Source organism: Panulirus ornatus, chromosome 62, assembly GCF_036320965.1.
Source record: "Panulirus ornatus isolate Po-2019 chromosome 62, ASM3632096v1, whole genome shotgun sequence".
Lineage (NCBI taxonomy): Eukaryota > Metazoa > Arthropoda > Malacostraca > Decapoda > Palinuridae > Panulirus > Panulirus ornatus.
In genome coordinates, this window is record NC_092285.1 from 13,970,387 (window position 1) to 13,993,490 (window position 23,104).

A 23,104-nucleotide genomic window follows, 5' to 3' on the forward strand; every position below is an offset into this window, starting at 1 on the left:
GGAAGAGAGGAAAGTGATTGGTTCTCAGTGAATGTAGGTTTGCGGCAGGGGTGTGTGATGTCTCCATGGTTGTTTAATTTGTTTATGGATGGGGTTGTTCGGGAGGTAAATGCAAGAGTCTTGGAAAGAGGGGCAAGTATGAAGTCTGTTGGGGATGAGAGAGCTTGGGAAGTGAGTCAGTTGTTGTTTGCTGATGATACAGCGCTGGTGGCTGATTCATGTGAGAAACTGCAGAAGCTGGTGACGGAGTTTGGTAAAGTGTGTGGAAGAAGAAAGTTAAGAGTAAATGTGAATAAGAGCAAGGTTATTAGGTACAGTAGGGTTGAGGGTCAAGTCAATTGGGAGGTGAGTTTGAATGGAGAAAAACTGGAGGAAGTGAAGTGTTTTAGATATCTGGGAGTGGATCTGTCAGCAGATGGAACCATGGAAGCGGAAGTGGATCATAGGGTGGGGGAGGGGGCGAAAATTTTGGGAGCCTTGAAAAATGTGTGGAAGTCGAGAACATTATCCCGGAAAGCAAAAATGGGTATGTTTGAAGGAATAGTAGTTCCAACAATGTTGTATGGTTGCGAGGTGTGGGATATGGATAGAGTTGTGCGCAGGAGGATGGATGTGCTGGAAATGAGATGTTTGAGGACAATGTGTGGTGTGAGGTGGTTTGATCGAGTAAGTAACGTAAGGGTAAGAGAGATGTGTGGAAATAAAAAGAGCGTGGTTGAGAGAGCAGAAGAGGGTGTTTTGAAATGGTTTGGGCACATGGAGAGAATGAGTGAGGAAAGATTGACCAAGAGGATATATGTGTCGGAGGTGGAGGGAACGAGGAGAAGAGGGAGACCAAATTGGAGGTGGAAAGATGGAGTGAAAAGGATTTTGTGTGATCGGGGCCTGAACATGCAGGAGGGTGAAAGAAGGGCAAGGAATAGAGTGAATTGGAGCGATGTGGTATACAGGGGTTGACGTGCTGTCAGTGGACTGAATCAAGGCATGTGAAGCGTCCGGGGTAAACCATGGAAAGCTGTGTAGGTATGTATATTTGAGTGTGTGGACGTGTGTATGTACATGTGTATGGGGGGGGTTGGGCCATTTCTTTCGTCTGTTTCCTTGCGCTACCTCGCAAACGCGGGAGACAGCGAAAAAGTATAAAAAAAAAAAAAAAAAAAAAAAAAAATATTTTTTTTTTTTTGCTTTGTCGCTGTCTCCCGCGTTTGCGAGGTAGCGCAAGGAAACAGACGAAAGAAATGGCCCAACCCACCCCCATACACATGTATATACATACGTCCACACACGCAAATATACATACCTACACAGCTTTCCATGGTTTACCCCAGACGCTTCACATGTCCTGATTCAATCCACTGACAGCACGTCAACCCCGGTATACCACATTGATCCAATTCACTCTATTCCTTGCCCTCCTTTCACCCTCCTGCATGTTTAGGCCTCGATCACACAAAATCTTTTTCACTCCATCTTTCCACCTCCAATTTGGTCTCCCTCTTCTCCTCGTTCCCTCCACCTCCGACACATATATCTTCTTGGTCAATCTTTCCTCACTCATTCTCTCCATGTGTCCAAACCATTTCAAAACACCCTCTTCTGCTCTTTCAACCACACTCTTTTTATTTCCACACATCTCTCTTACCCTTACGTTACTTACTCGATCAAACCACCTCACACCACACATTGTCCTCAAACATCTCATTTCCAGCACATCCATCCTCCTGCACACAACTCTATCCATAGCCCACACCTCGCAACCATACAACATTGTTGGAACCACTATTCCTTTAAACATACCCATTTTTGCTTTCCGAGATAATGTTCTCGACTTCCACACATTCTTCAAGGCTCCCAGGATTTTCGCCCCCTCCCCCACCCTATGATCCACTTCCGCTTCCATGGTTCCATCCGCTGCCAGATCCACTCCCAGATATCTAAAACACTTTATTTCCTCCAGTTTTGCTCCATTCAAACTTACCTCCCAATTGACTTGACGCTCAACCCTACTGTACCTAATAACCTTGCTCTTATTCACATTTACTCTTAATATATATATATATATATATATATATATATATATATATATATATATATATATATATATACATATATATATGTAAGGCATGTGTACGTGTAGGAAGAGAGGAAAGTGATTGGTTCTCAGTGAATGTAGGTTTGCGGCAGGGGTGTGTGATGTCTCCATGGTTGTTTAATTTGTTTATGGATGGGGCTGTTAGGGAGGTAAATGCAAGAGTTTTGGAAAGAGGGGCAAGTATGAAGTCTGTTGGGGATGAGAGAGCTTGGGAAGTGAGTCAGTTGTTGTTCGCTGATGATACAGCGCTGGTGGCTGATTCATGTGAGAAACTGCAGAAGCTGGTGACTGAGTTTGGTAAAGTGTGTGGAAGAAGAAAGTTAAGAGTAAATGTGAATAAGAGCAAGGTTATTAGGTACAGTAGGGTTGAGGGTCAAGTCAATTGGGAGGTGAGTTTGAATGGAGAAAAACTGGAGGAAGTGAAGTGTTTTAGATATCTGGGAGTGGATCTGGCAGCGGATGGAACCATGGAAGCGGAAGTGGATCATAGGGTGGGGGAGGGGGCGAAAATTCTGGGGGCCTTGAAGAATGTGTGGAAGTCGAGAACATTATCTCGGAAAGCAAAAATGGGTATGTTTGAAGGAATAGTGGTTCCAACAATGTTGTATGGTTGCGAGGCGTGGGCTATGGATAGAGTTGTTCGCAGGAGGATGGATGTGCTGGAAATGAGATGTTTGAGGACAATGTGTGGTGTGAGGTGGTTTGATCGAGTAAGTAACGTAAGGGTAAGAGAGATGTGTGGAAATAAAAAGAGCGTGGTTGAGAGAGCAGAAGAGGGTGTTTTGAAATGGTTTGGGCACATGGAGAGAATGAGTGAGGAAAGATTGACCAAGAGGATATATGTGTCGGAGGTGGAGGGAACGAGGAGAAGAGGGAGACCGAATTGGAGGTGGAAAGATGGAGTGAAAAGGATTTTGTGTGATCGGGGCCTGAACATGCAGGAGGGTGAAAGGAGGGCAAGGAATAGAGTGAATTGGAGCGATGTGGTATACAGGGGTTGACGTGCTGTCAGTGGACTGAATCAGGGCATGTGAAGCGTCCGGGGTAAACCATGGAAAGCTGTGTAGGTATGTATATTTGCGTGTGTGGACGTGTGTATGTACATGTGTATGGGGGGGGTTGGGCCATTTCTTTCGTCTGTTTCCTTGCGCTACCTCGCAAACGCGGGAGACAGCGACGAGGTATAAAAAAAGAAAAAAAAAAAAAATATATAAAGACTACATATATATGGAAAGCTGTGTAGGTATGTATATTTGCATGTGTGGACATGTGTATGGGGGTGGGTTGGGCCATTTCTTTCCTCTGTTTCCTTGCGCTACCTCGCAAACGCGGGAGACAGCGACAAAGAAAAAAAAAATCTTTCTTTTAAACTATTTGCCATTTCCCGCGTTAGCGAGGTAGCGTTAAGAACAGAGGACTGGGCCTTTTTTGGAATATCCTCACCTGGCCCCCTCTGTTCCTTCTTTTGGAAAATTAAAAAAAAAAAAAAAATTTTTTTTTTTTTTACTTTGTCGCTGTCTCCCGCGTTTGCGAGGTAGCGCAAGGAAACAGACGAAAGAAATGGCCCAACCCCCCCATACACATGTACATACACACGTCCACACACGCAAATATACATACCTACACAGCTTTCCATGGTTTACCCCGGACGCTTCACATGCCTTGATTCAATCCACTGACAGCACGTCAACCCCTGTACACCACATCGCTCCAATTCACTCTATTCCTTGCCCTCCTTTCACCCTCCTGCATGTTCAGGCCCCGATCACACAAAATCCTTTTCAGTCCATCTTTCCACCTCCAATTTGGTCTCCCTCTTCTCCTCGTTCCCTCCACCTCCGACACATATATCCTCTTGGTCAATCTTTCCTCACTCATTCTCTCCATGTGCCCAAACCACTTCAAAACACCCTCTTCTGCTCTCTCAACCACGCTCTTTTTATTTCCACACATCTCTCTTACCCTTACGTTACTTACTCGATCAAACCACCTCACACTACACGTTGTCCTCAAACATCTCATTTCCAGCACATCCATCCTCCTGCGCACAACTCTATCCATAGCCCACGCCTCGCAACCATACAACATCGTTGGAACCACTATTCCTTCAAACATACCCATTTTTGCTTTCCGGGATAATGTTCTCGACTTCCACACATTTTTCAAGGCTCCCAAAATTTTCGCCCCCTCCCCCACCCTATGATCCACTTCCGCTTCCATGGTTCCATCCGCTGCCAGATCCACTCCCAGATATCTAAAACACTTCACTTCCTCCAGTTTTTCTCCATTCAAACTCACCTCCCAATTGACTTGACCCTCAACCCTACTGTACCTAATAACCTTGCTCTTATTCACATATATATATATATATATATATATATATATATATATATATATATATATATAGGGGATAGGGGAGAAAGAATACTTCCCACGTATTCCCTGCGTGTCGTAGAAGGCGACTAAAAGGGGAGGGAGCGGGGGGCTGGAAATCTTCCCCTCTCAATTTTTTTTAATTTTCCAAAAGAAGGAACAGAGAAGGGGGCCAGGTGAGGATATTCCCTCAGTGGCCCAGTTCTCTGTTCTTAACGCTACCTCGCTAATGCGGGAAATGGCGAATAGTTTGAAAAAAAAAAAAAAAAATATATATATATATATATATATATATATATGTGTGTGTGTGTGTGTGTGTGTGTGTGTGGATGGGCCATTCTTCTGTTCCCTAGCAATTCCTTGCTTACATGGGAGACGGCAATCAATTATAATAAACATAGGGTAAAAAATTGCTTAATGGCCACCATATGTATAACCTATAAATTAGGAAAAACTGTCCTTTAATGGAGTCCTTAAATTTAGTAAGAAACATCTAGATCCTTATGCTTAATGCAAGATCTGAAGTATCATTTCTAATCCTATCATAAATGAGCAATAATGGGGAGGGATATGAGAATGAAAATCTGGGAATAAATAAAAAAAGGTGGTAATTGCAGAGATAGATTCTGAAGATATAACCTAACCTCCTATAGTAGCTGAGAAATATACAAACATTATCATGGTAGCTACTGAGGACTGGCTTAATGTCAGGCAGGGTGGGTATAAATAGCAAAAATTCCAACCACAGTATGTTGTCTGTTCATGTTTCGTATCACCAAAATATTGAGAAAATGGGTGTATCATATTTTCACAATGGCAAAAATCCAGCAACATCATCTTGTGTATACCAAATGTTTGTGTTGGAGGCAAATGACTCAAAACATATATGTAAGTCAATAACTACAAAGGTGTAATTACAGACACGAACATAATCTGATAATGCTTAATGTAAGACTTCATAAAGTTATTAGATGTTGGAAATATGTAGAATGGGGTGTGTGAAAAGGGTGATATAGATTCTGCCCAGCAAATAACATGCTGGATGATCCTTTCATTCCTGGTGAACTGTTGGAAATGACTAATTGAAATCTTCATAGGCTCTCTTGGCCAAGTTACCTATATTGTTATTTGTGTATCTCTTGGATGAGTTTATTATAGTCTTTACATGAAAGTGCTAATCAGTTTCATGATGTCTGGGTAAAATGGTAACGTTAATCAAGTCAAGCGATAAAACATAATAATAAAGGAACAAGCAATATAAATGAATCTGAATAACACTAAGCTGGGGCACACAGAGAAAGGCTCTACCCAACTAATATAACTAAGGTTGTTGATTTACCATGCTAGGTCTAAGTTGTATGGCTTTTTAATGTAAAGATGACCCTTGTACACGCTTTACAATGGAGATAATTTAATGAATACGGAAAGCTGGGATCAAGGTCACAAAGATGAATATATATTTTGGACATCAGTAATACTTCTTTGCATGTTCTCGCTAGAGGCAACAGAACATTAACGTGTACTAACTAATGAGTTACACGGATAATTACTGCCCTCTCCTCTTATTCTGTAAGCTTGATGCATAATCTACAATGGTATTCTAACATATCCATTACAAAAACAAAGACAAAGCTTCATAAAGACCTCTAAAATGTACATACATCATAGAGAAAATTCACCTGGGTATTTGGATTTTAATGGCCGCAAAAATATGAGCACAGAAGAGAATCTAGTCAAGTCCAATGGATAATACATAATACATAGCTGGCAACTCAACCTGAATGATAACATTATTTGAATAACTACAAACAAAGTTACAACTTCATCTTATCAACGTGAGACATCAATGTAATGTAGTCATTAATCCAAAAGACTTTAGTAAATGAGTTTTGTCTCTCATAGAAATAAAAGATAAATTAATACGACATTTAAAACATAGATGACATGCTGACTTAGTCCTAGGAAAGAACATGAAGTAGTTCATATACGGTATTCAAAACATAGATGGCGACATTGCACTTTTTATCTTGGCCATTTCTACTTATTACTTACAGTAAGACATTGCATTAACTGACGATGTAGAAAATAAATTGATTAAGTAAATAAAACGAACACGTAGGGGAATAGGGAGTAAGAAGTAGGGAATCTTTCAGGATTAAGTCGTTTGTGAAGCTGCTGGCTTATAAATTAACTTTACTCTCAAGACTGGAGGAAAGTATGGCACATCCATCCTGATATTTTATTTATGAATCACTTGAACATATATTTCTCAAGTATATAGACTGATTTATGTTGATGGACAGATAAACGTATATATACGGGTCGGAGGCGAACTCTAGGATGCCCGGCTACTTGGACCACATGAAAGTTAGTCAGACACATCAGACTCCTGGTGATTTTTACGTGTGAGGTAACCTTATCTCGGTAAGAGTAGCCACCATTTTAATCCATGGCGGCTCTGATGGTGTGACAAATATGTCGTTGGGCAGATAAATGTGTATACGTGACGGGTTGACTCTATTCTAGACAGGGCGCCTAGCTACTTCCATCAGCAGGATAGACATCGAAAGTTACAGCAATTAAAGGAGTTTTTATTCTCTCATCGTGATCATGATTGATTAACTGGTCAGTTGAAATGTCCTCTGATATCGTTTTTGAATGATGCTCCTCTCTTCCACGCATTTAAGATTCTCACAAAAGATGGCATTCCCATAGGAATTCGGGGCATTGGGATGGTGAGAGCAAGTAAAACTTACGAAGTTGAATAAGGGTAGGTATATCCCCTGACTTTTTCTAGAAAAATAATTGATACAATGATGAGCTTCCGAATACACCCACAAACATACATTCTGGATTATATCCAACCTCTTTAGGTTGGCGTCGCCCGCCGACGCTTACACCTGAGAGCCATAGTCCAATTTCGATCGTATAAGAAACTTATTTGCTATTAACCAACAGTTTCTATAGACACCCCAATATATTCCAGCACCACATTTGATTTTTTTATTGTACATATCCGCGGGGTAATTGACGTATGTCTTCCAATTTAATACACTGCCAAAATGCTGGACATAGAATTTAGAACACTTTCGGAGAGAGATCTGAAGGTTGTCCAAATCAGTTAAAACTTTGGATATTTCAATCTGGTAGTGAATACAATTCCTTACTTTTATATTAGAGAAAAAAATCCCTAATAAGAGACCCAGCGTTGGAAAGAAACCAGGGATGTTTGTGCCCATCCAGCAGATAAATATTAGCATACAGTGAGCGTGATGAATGCTGTATTACACCGTCAGCATACAGTAAGCGTGATGAACGCTGTATTACACCATTGTGAGCATATAGTGAGTGATGAATGCCGCACTACACATTCGTCAGCATACAGTGAATTAAATTCTTTGGCTTATAGGCTTTCCGAATGCTACGTCATTTATGAGAATGTGCGCTTAATTCTCAAGAATTACTTTACTTCCGGGGAGTCAAAGAAGCAAGAAGCGCACTTTATCCTCTTCTGATATGCTGGTCAGATACACGTTTGATTGTACTGTGCATGTTACGGCTTCTTGTGTAGAATATACAGTTACTGGTGCATGGAGGATGCTATTGTACAGTTATTCCTGTTGTATATGTAGATAGCTACGCTGTACAGGTCATGATGTCCTTCAGCATAGGGTTCGGTACTGTATCGTTCAGGTTCGTCTCCTTTTGACAGATGGCTTGTTCAGTGGCGCATCTGGGATATGGCAGGTGCCCTGGGCGCCACTTGAAGGGGGTGACACTCAACAGGTTTGTTTTTTGACATATTCTACCCGACTGACATTTCTAACGGTTTGGTTTTGTGACAAAAAAAAAGAAACTTGCCTACTTTTCAACTATAGTAATATTTTGCTACTATCAGTAGCATTAACGCTTCTGCTTTACAATTTTGATCAAATAAGTCTTTAAGTCCTTAAGAGTTTATATAAATTTGTTTGGCCTAACTCTTCAATAGTTTATAATTCCACCGTATATATTCTTATATACGTCCATTGTATGTACATTTCTAATCAAGCTAGGGGCGCAATTTCAGTGCTTGCCATAGGCGTTCTTTCCCCTAGATACGCCCCTCGGCTTGTTTGCTTTTACTAGCTAAAAATATTTGACTTTCGTCCACGTGTTAAAATGAATGCGATGATTTAAGGTTAATAAGAGAGTGCTGGGAATGTATATAAATTTTGTTTCTCATAGTGCCACGGTGATTTTCGACCCCAAGCGATCGAATCTCGCTGAATCTACAAATTTCACGAAGCAGAATCTTGGTATGGCTCGGTTGGACGATGAATGGAGGTGAATTACTTGATTTGTTGTGTGGAGATAGTCATCTAATGATTTAAAAGCAGGAAGAGAGACAGCATAAGAGGTTGAATTTTCATCAGAAGTAGTGGAAAGTTTGAAGAGAGCCAGCGTAAGAGACAGAAGTTTTATCAAAAGTTTAGCAAGGATGGGGGGGGGGGGGGTCATTGGGTCTCGAGGATTTGAATCAGTGGTTCGTGAGGTGCGCCAGAGAGGAATCGAATCAGTCAGTTTCAATAGAGAACATCTGAGGTTCTGCCTGTGCAACTGAAGCTTATCATCAGATATTTTTTTTTCTTACTAGACGCCATAACTTTCTTCCTTGCTTTAGGAAAAGACAATTTTTCCATTGCCTTAACTGCAGATATTTTCCCTTCACCAAAAGCATTATTTGAGGGGCACTTTGGTAGTTACATATGTACATGCATCTGTATGACTCTCCCTGGCGGAATTTAGCAAAGCAAATAGGAGTCACAAGCGTTGTTGCCGTGACCAGACTCCTGGTATTTAAAGCAAGGCAAGAAGTTAGCCAGGAATAGCTGAACAAAACCAATCTCGTAGCCATGTAGGATTGTGTATGGTAAAAGAACCTTCCTAAGACCGCATCACGGATCTTGTCTCTCATCCCCCATATAGGTTACTGAATCCACCAGTCGCAACCTCATATCTATTGAGTACACTATACTTTATAAACAATGCACTTCACACAGCGGAGTAATTACTTACTGGTGAAACTACAGGAACCATAGTAATAAAGACTACAGTAACATTACGAACAAGCCTATTATACACAAAGGATAGAAAATTACAAATACATCGGAAACTAAAAAAACCATAGCTCATAACGAACGATTCTTCATATATATATATATATATATATATATATATATATATATATATATATATATATATATATATATATATATATATATATATATATATATGAAATTTACATTTGCTTGAAAGATATATCCCACCTTAGAAGAGAGAAGAATGAGTTCTGTCTCACTAGTTATAATGTAGCAGATGTTTTAGTCAATAATGGTTTAATAGATACCGTACACAAAGCATAGAAGGCTTGTTTCATTCACAGTGTGTCATCCTATTTGAATCAGTGCCGAATTGTGTCACTAAAGTATTAAACGAAAATTAGGTCTAGATTCTTTATCCTGAAACTCATATTTCTGTGGCCACACCTCAAAACAGTACGATGGCGAGATACCATCTTTATTTATAAACATCATTCTCTTCCCTTCCATTGGAGAGTCACGGCTAATATGGGACATGCTTGATCGAAGCTGAACCAAACCAATTGTCTCGAGAGGTCGAGATATTAAGGCTGGTACAGCTTTGACGAAGACTCAAAAATTACATCAGAATTCCAGACGTGCCCCAAGTCTTGGATTCATACAAAATGTGTGGGGATAGGAATTATGACTTGAGAGAGTTATGATTACATTCCCAAACCTTTAATTTAGGAGAAATTTGTTATGTCATGGATTAAGATATTTACCTCAGGTACCTGTGCCACAAAATGATATCAAGGAGCAATAGAGAAAACGAGATTTTATTAAGCAGTAACTCAATTGTTTGTAGGTAGTTCAACCTACTAAAAAGCCGTTTGATTTTTTCAACATAATTGTGAATAACAAAGTACATAACTATAGATATTGACTCTGACTCAGCACATTGCACCATGTATACCACACTGTTCCAATATGCCTTATCCCATGCATGTCATATACCCCTCTGCATGTTCAAGGCTAATGGGTCAGAAGTTGAACTCCGTGTTTTACAAAATTCAAAAATTTCACAAAGTTAGACCAGTTTCGTACGCTTTTAAGTTCAAAGCGAAAAAGGAGTCACTGAAAATGGAAAGTGATGGGGCAATTGAGAGTTTTATATGCCCCATTTGGTGCTGTGTCCATTATATCTGTGAATAAAATACTCATATTTGCTTCCCTGTATAGACTGCGACGAAGGGCGTTAAATGGGTTTGGATAAAAATAGAGGATGAAACTTTCTCTTGGGGAAAGATGTCACTGCTACATTCAGGTATTCTTGTTCAGCAACATGACTCTACCATTGTTCACCTGAGGCTTCTTCATATGGTACTGGTGCTATATTCTCATGTTATTTATGAATGCTACCACCTAGTTTCTTTAGATCTTGTACATTAACGGGTGCTCAGAAACACTATTCTCAGTTAGACAGAGATCACCACCTATTGATTCTTTGTTCAACCCCGGTAAACCTATTCCACAACATGCACCTGTCAGGCCGCATAAATGGGCACGCAGGTTTGCTTCATACAAGACTGAGTACAGAAACACGGCTGCTCACGTCGAGTCCCCATGGATTGAATGGGATTATGAAATTTAGGCTTATAAGGTAAACACTGGAGCTTCTGAGGCTATTCAGCGTTCAAGAGTCCCTATGGCTGCAGAAGTGAAGTGTGACAGTGAAGTTGTAAATTGCTACTTCTTTGAAACAGACATCCTCACTACTGTAGCACATTAAATTATCAATAAGGAAACTGCAGCAGATCCAGTATCATCCAAAGTTCTGAAATATGCTCAGAGTGGATAGTCAAACACTGACGAGTGATTTCTTAGTTTATGGCCTCATCTACAGTGTAGAGATGAAATCAGCATTGAACAAGGGTGTTTTATGGGGATTTCGTGTCATAAATCCCATCGCACTGCAAGAGACATAACTTGAGAACTACAGGAAACTCACCTAGGCATGACAAAAATGAAGGCAGTGGCAACTTGTTTCATCAAGTATGTCAGTCCATGAGAGCAGATCCACCTACAGCACAAATTCATCCATGGACTGTTCCATCACAGCCTCAGTCAGGACTTCATGATGATTTTGTAGGTCCAGTAAGATATATTTTGTACTTGTGGATGCTTACAGTATCTTAAAGTGGTTCAAATGTAGAATACTACGGTGACGCTACTATCAAGGTTCCTCAGTGAAGTTTTCAGTGGGCATGTATTACCTGATATTCTAGTCAGTCAAAGAAGTTTGTTAGTTTCTGCTTATCAAACGTTATTATGCACTGTACATCCTCAGCATAAGAACCTTCTATGAATGGTCAAGCAAAATGAGTACTTCAAGTGCTTAGGCCAAGCTGAAGCATCAAAAGCAAGATACGTTTTCCTATTGTACTCCATTCTTCAACAGAAATCGCCCTATCTGTGCCGCTGATATGAAGGAAATTGCGCAGTCGTTTGGATATATTACTTCCATCGTCTAAGGAGAAAGTGGAAGTAGAACAAGAGGTGTTTCGTGTACCTATCATTTGTTGAAAGTGGGAGATTCATTGCTAGTAAGAAATTATAGAAAAGAAAAATGGGTGAAAGATAAAGAGGAGAAAGTGCTTGGAGAAAGGCATTGCTTTAGTGAAAAAACAGGATGCCTTTATATGGAGAAGACACACAAGATGTGTTGCTGAAATGTTCTGAACAAGTAAATGATGAAACAGTTCCTGATGATACTTTAGCAGATGAAAACGCAAATAATGAAACCAATAAAGCACATTCAAATGCTATTCCTAATAGCCTTCGATATGTTTTATATAATGAAGAAGGTAGAGCCCCCCAAAAAGTGAAGCTGCACCTTCTACCAGAAAGCAACATGTTGCTTCCAGATATCTAGAAAGGCAACGAAAACCTCCTATACAATTATCATATCCTTTGATTAATTTGATTTTATGACTATCATTCATAATATACAGTACTTACTGAAGTTCCTCTAAATGTGCTGTAACGTGTTTAACATTTCATATTAGATGATACAGTTTAACTCATATCTTTTATGGAAGTAATAAGTTTCCAAGTGATTAAGTCTCTTAGCTTTATAAATTCTAAAAGAAAGATTGTTTTAAATAACAAATAATTACATAATAATTTACTATTATAAATACAATATTTATTTCCTTTTGTTTGATATCTATATGTACACCCACTGTAAGGAGGCTTACTTATAGCCATACTCCCTATGAGGGGTAAGGAAATAAACGTGAGGGGTTGAAGGAAGCTGTCTAAATATTAAGAAGCTGATACAGCGTATATGCCATCTTTAACCCTTCTGTTACATCTTATTTTTCTTTTACTATAGGTAAGCTGCCGAGAAAGAAAATGCTGAATATCACTAGAGTAATGAAAGATATGCCAAGTAGTAACTGTATAACAAAGTGTGCGTACAAGTTCCTTCTGTTTGCTTCTTTTACCTTTCCTGTCTTCAGTGCACTTAAATTTTTTTTCCCTCAGCCTAAGTAATATCAAGCATCATTTTAAATATCCATATAAGTATTTGAACCGTTCACGCATTCAAACCAGATTCATCAAACTTTAACTTGGTGGGGCACTTAGGCATTTAAATCTTGACATATTGGGTTTGTTGCTTCATGCACTAGTTTTGTTTCCCTCGGCTGTACTTAGAAACTGACCCTTTCTGTAACAGTATATTTAAAATTACTTAAGGTCTCCTTATATTATAGGTCTCAAATGTGGTAGTTAGCTATTATTGTCATCTGAACCCCATAAAATCATATTTGTTTAGACATTGTACAAGGGCTTGTTAGATTAGGTGGGGTGCACTTGTTCTGCCCTCCTATCTTTGTTTTCTAAAAATAAATGACCATTACCGATACTAAAATGTACTGATTAGATTTGTAGTTTATGTTATAAACTCTCTCAGGCTAACTTCAACACTTGACCCTCTTGCCTAATGCCACAATGTTGGGTCACTTTCCCCTCTTCTATAGGTATTATTTTGGTTTTTGCTCGTGAGAGCTGGCTGCTTGTGTGCCCCATCGCTAGGTAAATCATACAATACTTGGCAAGCTACTGCATCACATGAGTACTGTGTGGCTGTTGGCAACTCAAAGATGGGATGCTTTGCTTACTTTTGGAACTCACTGCCCTTTCATGTCTTTCCCAGTAACTATGACTTGGCTCATTTTAAACCACAGGTTTTACACTTTCTTCAAAATTTGTAAATACTTTCAGTTGTATTTTCTTTTTCCCTTTCTTAATCTTCTGTATTTTGACTAAGGCCTGTCCTTGATGTGGACTTTAGTGTGTGACTGGAGTCTCCAATGTAATATATTATTTTTTATTATTAAACTTAATAACTGTTCCCCGCATCAGCACGGTAGCACAAGGAAACAGACTAAGAATGACCCAACCACTCATATACACATATACATACATAAACGCCCTTACATGCACATATACATTTTAACATATACATACACTGACATATACATATATACCCATGTACATATTCATTCTTGCTGCCTTCACCAATTCCCATTACCACCCCACCACACAGGAAAATAGCACCCCTGGGGATAGGGGAGAAAGAATACTTCCCACATATGCCCTGCATGTTGTAGAAGGCAACTAAAAGGGGAGGGAGCGGGGGACTAGAAATCCTTCCTTTGTGCTTTTGCTTTTCAAAAAAAGGAACAGATAAGGGGGCCATGTGAGGATAGTTCCTCTAAGGCTCAGTCTCCTGTTCTTAACGCTACCTTGCTAACGTGGGAAATGGCGAAGTATGAAATATATATATATATATATATATATATATATATATATATATATATATATATATATATATATATATATATTTTTTTTTTTTTTGCTTTGTCGCTGTCTCCCGCGTTTGCGAGGTAGCGCAAGGAAACAGACGAAAGAAATGGCCCAACCCACCCCCATACACATGTATATACATACGTCCACACACGCAAATATACATACCTACACAGCTTTCCATGGTTTACCCCAGACGCTTCACATGCCTTGATTCAATCCACTGACAGCACGTCAACCCCGGTATACCACATCGCTCCAATTCACTCTATTCCTTGCCCTCCTTTCACCCTCCTGCATGTTCAGGCCCCGATCACACAAAATCTTTTTCACTCCATCTTTCCACCTCCAATTTGGTCTCCCTCTTCTCCTCGTTCCCTCCACCTCCGACACATATATTTTCTTGGTCAATCTTTCCTCACTCATTCTCTCCATGTGCCCAAACCATTTCAAAACACCCTCTTCTGCTCTCTCAACCACGCTCTTTTTATTTCCACACATCTCTCTTACCCTTACGTTACTTACTCGATCAAACCACCTCACACCACACATTGTCCTCAAACATCTCATTTCCAGCACATCCATCCTCCTGCGCACAACTCTATCCATAGCCCACGCCTCGCAACCATACAACATTGTTGGAACCACTATTCCTTCAAACATACCCATTTTTGCTTTCCGAGATAATGTTCTCGACTTCCACACATTCTTCAAGGCTCCCAGAATTTTCGCCCCCTCCCCCACCCTATGATCCACTTCTGCTTCCATGGTTCCATCTGCTGCCAGATCCACTCCCAGATATCTAAAACACTTCACTTCCTCCAGTTTTTCTCCATTCAAACTCACCTCCCAATTGACTTGACCCTCAACCCTACTGTACCTAATAACCTTGCTCTTATTCACATTTACTCTTAACTATCTTCTTTCACACACTTTACCAAACTCAGTCACCAGCTTCTGCAGTTTCTCACATGAATCAGCCACCAGCACTGTATCATCAGCGAACAACAACTGACTCACTTCCCAAGCTCTCTCATCCCCATATATAGGGGAGAAAGAATACTTCCCACATATTCCCTGCGTGTCGTAGAAGGCGACTAAAAGGGGAGGGAGCGGGGGGCTGGAAATCCTCCCCTCTCGTTTTTTTTTAATTTTCCAAAAGAAGGAAGAGAGAAGGGGGCCAGGTGAGGATTTTCCCTCTAAGACCCAGTCCTCTGTTCTTAACGCTACCTCGCAAACGCGGGAAATGGCGAATCGTATGAAAAAAAAAAAAAAAATATATATATATATATATATATATATATATATATATATATATATATATATATATATATATATATATAGGTTGCAATGAAAAGTTTGTGAAGGATTTAAAAATGAAGGATGCTGGTGTATTTAAGGTCAAAATTTATGTAAATGCAAGTATAAAGCCAAAATTTTTGAAAGCATGCCCACTGCCATTTTCTTTGAGAGAGGCCATAGATATAGAAGTGGATAGGCTAGTGGCAAATGGAACACTCACACAAGTGAAAAGTTCAGAATGGGTCACTCCGATAGTGGTTGTGTCCACGCCATCCTCATGTTAGACTTTGTGGAGACTTTAGTGACAGTAAACCCAGTGGATGAGGACACTCTCAGTTCCAAAAATAAATGACTTACTGACCAGTTTGGTTGGAAGTAAGTCATTCTCAAAACTGGACTTGAGTAGTGCTTAACAACAGATTTTATTGGATGAAGAGTCAAAGAAGTATTGTGTGATAAATACACAAAGAGAGTTGCTCAGGTTTAAGAGATTACTCTGGGGCAAGAGAGCACCTGGGATTTTTCAGAGAAATGTACAAGTAATCGAGAAATATTTCACACACTTTTGTGTATTCAAATGATATTTTGATCACTGGAAGCATTAAGCAAAACACAGAGCAAACTTAACGAAGGCAGTAGGTAGATTAAATGAAATACATTTGAAGCTTATCACTGGGGATAGGGGAGAAAGAATACTTCCCACGCATTCCTCATGTGTCGTACAAGGCAACTAAAGGGGACGGGAGCGGGGGACTAGAAAGCCTCCCCTCCTTGTATTTTAACTTTCTAAAAGGGGAAACAGAAGGAGTCATGCGGGGAGTGCTCATCCTCCTCAAAGACTCAGATTGGGGTGTCTAAATGTGTGTGGATGTAACCAAGATGAGAAAAAAGGAGAGCTAGGTAGTATGTTTGAGGAAAGGAACCTGGATGTTTTGGCTCTGAGTGAAACGAAGCTCAAGGGTAAAGGGGAAGAGTGGTTTGGGAATGTCTTGGGAGTAAAGTCAGGGGTTAGTGACAGGACAAGAGCAAGGGAAGGAGTAGCACTACTCCTGAAACAGGAGTGGTGGGAGTATGTGATAGAGTGTAAGAAAGTAAACTCTAAATTGATATGGGTAAAACTGAAAGTGGATGGAGAGAGATGGGTGATTATTGATGCTTATGCACCCAGGAATGAGAAGAAAGATCATGAGGCAAGTGTTTTGGGAGCAGCTGAGTGAGTGTGTTAGTAGTTTTGATGCACAAGACCAGGTTACAGTGATGGGTGATTTGAATGCAAAGGTGAGTAATGTGGCAGTTGAGGGAATAATTGGTGTACATGGGGTGTTCAGTGTTGTAAATGGAAATGGTGAAGATCTTGTAGATTTATGTGCTGAAAAAGGACTGGTGATTAGGAATACCTGGTTTAAAAAGAGAGATATACATAAGTATACGTATGTAAGTAGGAGAGATGGCCAGAGAGCGTTATTGGATAACGTGTTAATCGATAGACGCGCGAAAGAGAGACTTTTGGAGGTTAATGTGCTGAGAGGTGCAACTGGAGGGATGTCTGATCATTATCTTGTGGAGGCGAAGGTGAAGATTTGTAGAGGTTTTCAGAAAAGAAGAGAGAATGTTGGGGTGAAGAGAGTGGAGAGTGTAAGTGAGCTTGGGAAGGAGACTTGTGTGAGGATGTACCAGGAGAGACTGAGTACAGAATGGAAAAAGGTGAGAACAAAGGATGTAAGGGGAGTGGGGGAGGAATGGGATGTACTTAGGGAAGTAGTGATGGCTTGCGAAAAAGATGCTTGTGGCATGAGAAGCATGGGAGGTGGGCAGATTAGAAAGGGTAGTGAGTGGTGGGATGAAGAAAGATTATTAGTGAAAGAGAAGAGAGAGGCATTTGGATGATTTTTGCAGGGAAATAATGCAAATGAGTGGGAGATGTATAAAAGAAAGACGCACGAGGTCAAGATAAAGGTGCAAGAGGTGAAAAAGAGGGCAAATGAGAGTTGGGGTGAGAGAGTATCATTAAATTTTAGGGAGAATAAAAAGATGTTTTGGAAGGAGGTAAATAAAGTGCATAAGACAAGGGAACAAATGGGAACATCAGTGAAAGGGGCTAATGGGGAGGTGATAACAAGAAGTGGTGATGTGAGAAGATGGAGTGAGTATTTTGAAGGTTTGTTGAATGTGCTTGGTGAGAGAGTGGCAGATATAGGGTGTTTAGGTCGAGGTGGTGTGCAAAGTGAGAGGGTTAGGGAGAATGATTTGGTAAACAGAGAAGAGGTAGTAAAAGCTTTGTGGAAGATGAAAGCCGGCAAGGCAGTAGGTTTGGATGGTATTGCAGTGGAATTTATTAAAAAAGGGGGTGACTGTATTGTTGACTGGTTGGTAAGGTTATTTAATGTATGTATGACTAATGGTGAGGTGCCTGAGGATTGGTGGAATGCTTGCATAGTGCCATTGTACAAAGGCAAAGGAGATAAAAGTGAGTGCTAAAATTACAGAGGTATAAGTTTGTTGAGTATTCCTGGGAAATTATATGGGAGGGTATTGATTGAGAGGGTGAAGGCATGTACAGAGCATCAGACTGGGGAAGAGCAGTGTGGTTTCAGAAGTGGTAGAGGATGTGTGGATCAGGTGTTTACTTTGAAGAACATATGTGAGAAATACTTAGAAAAGCAAATGAATTTGTATGTAGCATTTATGGATCTGGGGAAGGCATATGATAGAGTTGATAGAGATGCCCTGTGGAGGGTATTAAGAATATATGGTGTGGGAGGCAAGTTGTTTGAAGCAGTGAAAAGTTTTTATCGAGGATGTAAGGCATGTGTACGTGTAGGAAGAGAGGAAAGTGATTGGTTCTCAGTGAATGTTGGTTTGTGGCAGGGATGTGTGATGTCTCCATGGTTGTTTAATTTGTTTATGGATGGGGTTGTTAGGGAGGTGAATGCAAGAGTTTTGGAAAGAGGGGCAAGTATGCAGTCTGTTGTGGATGAGAGTGCTTGGGAAGTGAGTCCGTTGTTGTTCGCTGATGATACAGCACTGATGGCTGATTTGGGTGTGAAACTGCAGAAGCTGGTGACTGAGTTTGGTAAAGTGTGTGAAAGAAGAAAGCTGAGAGTAAATGTGAATAAGAGTAAGGTTATTAGGTACAGTAGGGTTGAGGTACAAGTCAATTGGGAGGTAAGTTTGAATGGAGAAAAACTGGAGGAAGTGAAGTGTTTTAGATATCTGGGAGTGGATTTGGCAGTGGATGGAACCATGGAAGCAGAAGTGAATCACAGGGTGGGGGAGGGGGCAAAAGTTCTGGGAGCGTTGAAGAATGTGTGGAAGTCGAGAACATTATCTTGGAAAGCAAAAATGAGTATGTTTGAAGGAATAGTGGTTCCAACAATGTTATATGGTTGCAAGGTGTGGGCTATAGATAGAGTTGTGCGGAGGAGGGTGGATGTGCTGGAAATGAGATGTTTGAGGACAATATGTGGTGTGAGGTGGTCTGATCGAGTAAGGAATGAAAAGGTAAGAGAGATGTGTGGTTATAAAAAGAGAGTGGTTGAGAGAACAGAAGAAGGTGTTTTGAAATGGTTTGGTCACATGGAGAGAATGAGTGAGGAAAAATTGACAGGGTGGATATATGTGTCAGAGGTGGAGGGAACGAGGAGAAGTGGGAGACCAAATTGGAGGTGGAAAGATGGAGTGAAAAAGATTTTGAGTGATCGGGGCCTGAACATGCAGGAGGGTGAAAGGCATGCAAGGAATAGAGTGAATTGGAACGATGTGGTATACCGTGGTTGTCGTGCTGTCAATGGATTGAACCAGGGCATGTGAAGCATCTGGGGTAAACCATGGAAAGTTCTGTGGGACCTGGATGTGGAAAGGGAGCTGTGGTTTCGGTGCATTATACATGACAGCTAGAGACTGAGTGTGAACAAATGTGGCCTTTGTTGTCTTTTCCTAGAGCTTCCTTGCACACATGCAGGAGGAGGGGGTTGTTATTTCATGTGTGGCAGGGTGGCGATGGGAATGAATAAAGGCAGACAGTATGAATTATGTACATGTGTATATATGTATATGTCTGTGTGTGTGTATATATATATATGTATACGTTGAATTGTATAGGTATTTAAATGTGCTTGTGCGGACGTGTATGTATAAACGTGTATGTGGGTGGGTTGGGCCATTCTTTCGTCTGTTTCCTTGCGCTACCTCGCTAACGTGGGAGACAGCAACAAAGTACAATAAATAATAAATACATTTGAATCTGTATTTTGACAAATGTAAGTGTTTCCCAAACAGTGTGAGTTATGTGGGACACAAAGTTGATGCACAGGGCATTCATGCATTGGAAAGTAAAGTAAAAGCAGTTATGAATGCACCCAGGCCAACAAATGTGCTAACATTTTGGTCATTCTCTGGAGGTATAAATTTTTATGGTAAATTCATCTGAAACCTCTCTTCAGTGCTTGCACCATTGTATATGTTGTTAAGGAAGGGGTTGCACTGGCAGTTGTTGGAACCAAAGAAAAGCTGCATTTAAGAAAGAAAAGCAGATGTATTGTCTAGTGAGGTTTTGGTACATTATGATTGAGTTAGGCTATTTGTTTTGTCTTGTGATGCATCTCCATATGTTGTAGGGGCAGTGCTAGCACATCAAAATGAAGATAGATCAGAATAACCTATAGCTTTTGCTTCACATGTAGTGAATAATACTGAAAGAAAATTATGCACAGATTGACTGGGAGAGTTTGGCAATAGTATTTGGAATATGCCATTTCCATAACTATGTATGGAAGATCATTCACAGTCACTGACCATAAGCCCTTAGTGTCAATTTTACATGAACACAAGGCATTACCTAGTATGGGTAGTGTGAGAATGCATTGTTGGGCCATCTCACTTGCATCTTATGATTACCAGTTGAAATTTAGAAAAGATTGTGACAATGCAAATGCTGACCTGCTAAGTTAACACTGGTGGAGAAACCAGCATCAGTGCCACTCCCAGCAGACACCATATTGTTGTCACAGCACACTGAAGATTCATCAGTTGCAGCTAAACACATCAGAAGGTGGACAGCACATGACCCAGTATATGCTAAAGTTTTGCTTTCTATCAAGAATGGACGGTCAAAAGCTGCATGGGTCCCTGAGTTTGTCATTTTATTTGCAGAGAGATGACCTTTGTACAGTTGAAGGGTGCTGCATAGAGATGAACTCATAGTACAGATGAGGGGTGCATAATGCTGGGGAACAGAGTAATGGTTCCTCCAGCAAGACAGCAAAGTGTATTGAGAGAATTACACAAGGCTTATTCAGTAATCTCCAAATGAAGGATTTTGCTAGATCATATGTTTGGTGACCTAATTTGGATAAAGATATGGAACAAATGGTAGAAACTTGTGAGATCTGTCAAGTGAATAGAAATAAAGCCTGCGTTACACACCTTCATGTGTGACCATATCCCGATAAGCCATGAGAGAGAGAGTGCATGTACATTTCGCAAGTTCTTATTCAGATATTGATGTTCACCACAGTCTGTAACTGGGAACAACCTAGCAGAATTGCTAATGGGTAGAAATATACAGGGAACCCTTAACCTACTGAGACCAAACTTAAAAAAGTAAAAAGGAAACAAAAAGATCAAAAGAAATATAAGAGCATACATATAAGGGAATTTGGGGTAAATGATGAAGTGTCTGTGGAGAATTATAGGGATAGGTAGCTTGTTGGTTACCAGCAGTTGTAGTAGGAAGCAACTGGATCCCTATCATTTAAGATAGATCTATGTGATAACAAAGTTGTCAGGAGACATGTTGATCAAATAAGATGTAGAATTGTAAAGCAGGGAGCTCCGAGATAAGTAATTATACAGGAGTGGGGTGAGGACAATATGAGTGACTTGTAGCAAGCTGCAGAACAGATGAGTTCCACAAACCTATTAGGACACTTGAAGATCAAAGGATGGGTAAGTAACATTAGTTCCCCAAGCCAAAGGAAGTCTGAAATACGCAGGGAGATACCTGAAACAAGTTCACCCTGTATGGTTCCTTCAGGAGGCCAAATGAAAATTATAACAAAGTCTGTAAGAGTCATAAATAAACCTATGAGATTAGATTTGTAGAATTTGACAGTAATATCAAGGAGCACAATATTGTATACAGAACAAGTTATTTACTATACTGTATATATATAATTTCAAGATGTGAATTTTCTGGTTTTATTATATAAATTATTCTGCATTTCTGTAATACAGCAAATCCTAATTTTTTTTTATAATAAACATGGAACAAATACCAGTAAACATTATTTTATATGTACTGCTAGTTTCAGATTTGATCGGGAAAGGATTTCATAACTTTACAGGGAATGAATGCTCTTCTTTACGGCCCAACTGGGGTCTGTATACAAATACAATTGTATAACTGCTTCTGTGGCCACTAGAAATTTTCCCAGGGTAATGCAATTATTTTTGGATTATTATTGTTTAATTGGAACTACCCCGGCCAATATACTACTTTAGATAATACAGTTTCTCAAACCATTCTGCAACATACTGAGCATGCCTCCAGTGCCTCCCATTTCCTTTCTGGAAAATTCTCCCAGTGGTGCTGAGACCGTACCCCTGGAGCAGCATCACACCATTCTGGGCACGTGAACTCCCAGTAGCATGGGATGCATCACTTACAAACCTGTAATCATGATACTAATACCAGCTTAACTTACTCTGTCCTCAGAACCTGCCATGCTACGAACCACTTACCAGCTAGTGTACCAACCTTTTGCAAAGTTAAACTATTTAACTTGTGCTATCTCTGAATGCTTATCGAGAAATATAAGCCCTGAGCTATCCTCAGTTACCTTTATAGCCTGCCTTAAAGATGTCTAATAATCAATATATTTCTCTTACAGAACATCAGATTTACCAACCAAATTCATATCCCTCGAAGCAACAATCATTCTCATCTGGTTACTCCTGTTCATGAAAGCACCCACTAAACCAGCTCTAGACTGCTTCATTTCGGCAGCTTCAGTAACGGCAGTTGATTCTAACACACACCAAGCTACGTCCTTGTCTTCGATCTTGAGCCTGAGCCTCATTTCCCCACGCAGAAGATATTCCTCGTATCAAACAATGCAGGTAAGAACTTTGTAAAAAAAAATTGCATTGGCATTAATTAGTTACAGATCAACAATGTGCATTTAAGCAGAATTGCATTATGTAAAAAAAATTGCATTGGCATTAATTAGTTACAGATAAACAATGTGCATTTAAGCAGAATTGCCTTACCAGCCAAATCTGTTGACCAAGTACAAGCACAGCTGTTTGTTTACCCATATCAGCTGGAAATTAACACGCCAGTGCCAGACGCACGATGAAATCTTAAGTACAACTTTAAACCTGGAACATTAACGTGATCGTT

At 40.1% G+C, this 23,104-nt stretch overlaps 1 long non-coding RNA gene across 8 annotated transcripts in view; it reads right to left on the reverse strand.

The window, feature by feature from the left end:
- The window catches only part of LOC139745796 (uncharacterized), a 65,695-nt gene that overhangs the window by 37,832 nt on the left and 4,759 nt on the right, over positions 1-23,104 (reverse strand). For 3 of the 8 annotated variants that reach the window (XR_011711961.1, XR_011711968.1, XR_011711967.1), the window contains 2 exons: positions 22,972-23,082; positions 22,611-22,828 (listed from right to left, as the gene is read on the reverse strand). The exons of 1 other annotated variant lie outside the window; for it this stretch is intronic. This is a non-coding gene — a long non-coding RNA (uncharacterized lncRNA). Of the gene's footprint in view, positions 1-6,126; positions 6,204-22,610; positions 22,829-22,971; positions 23,083-23,104 lie in introns of those variants that run through there. 4 more of the 8 variants (XR_011711962.1, XR_011711964.1, XR_011711966.1 and 1 more) reach the window with 3 other exon arrangements.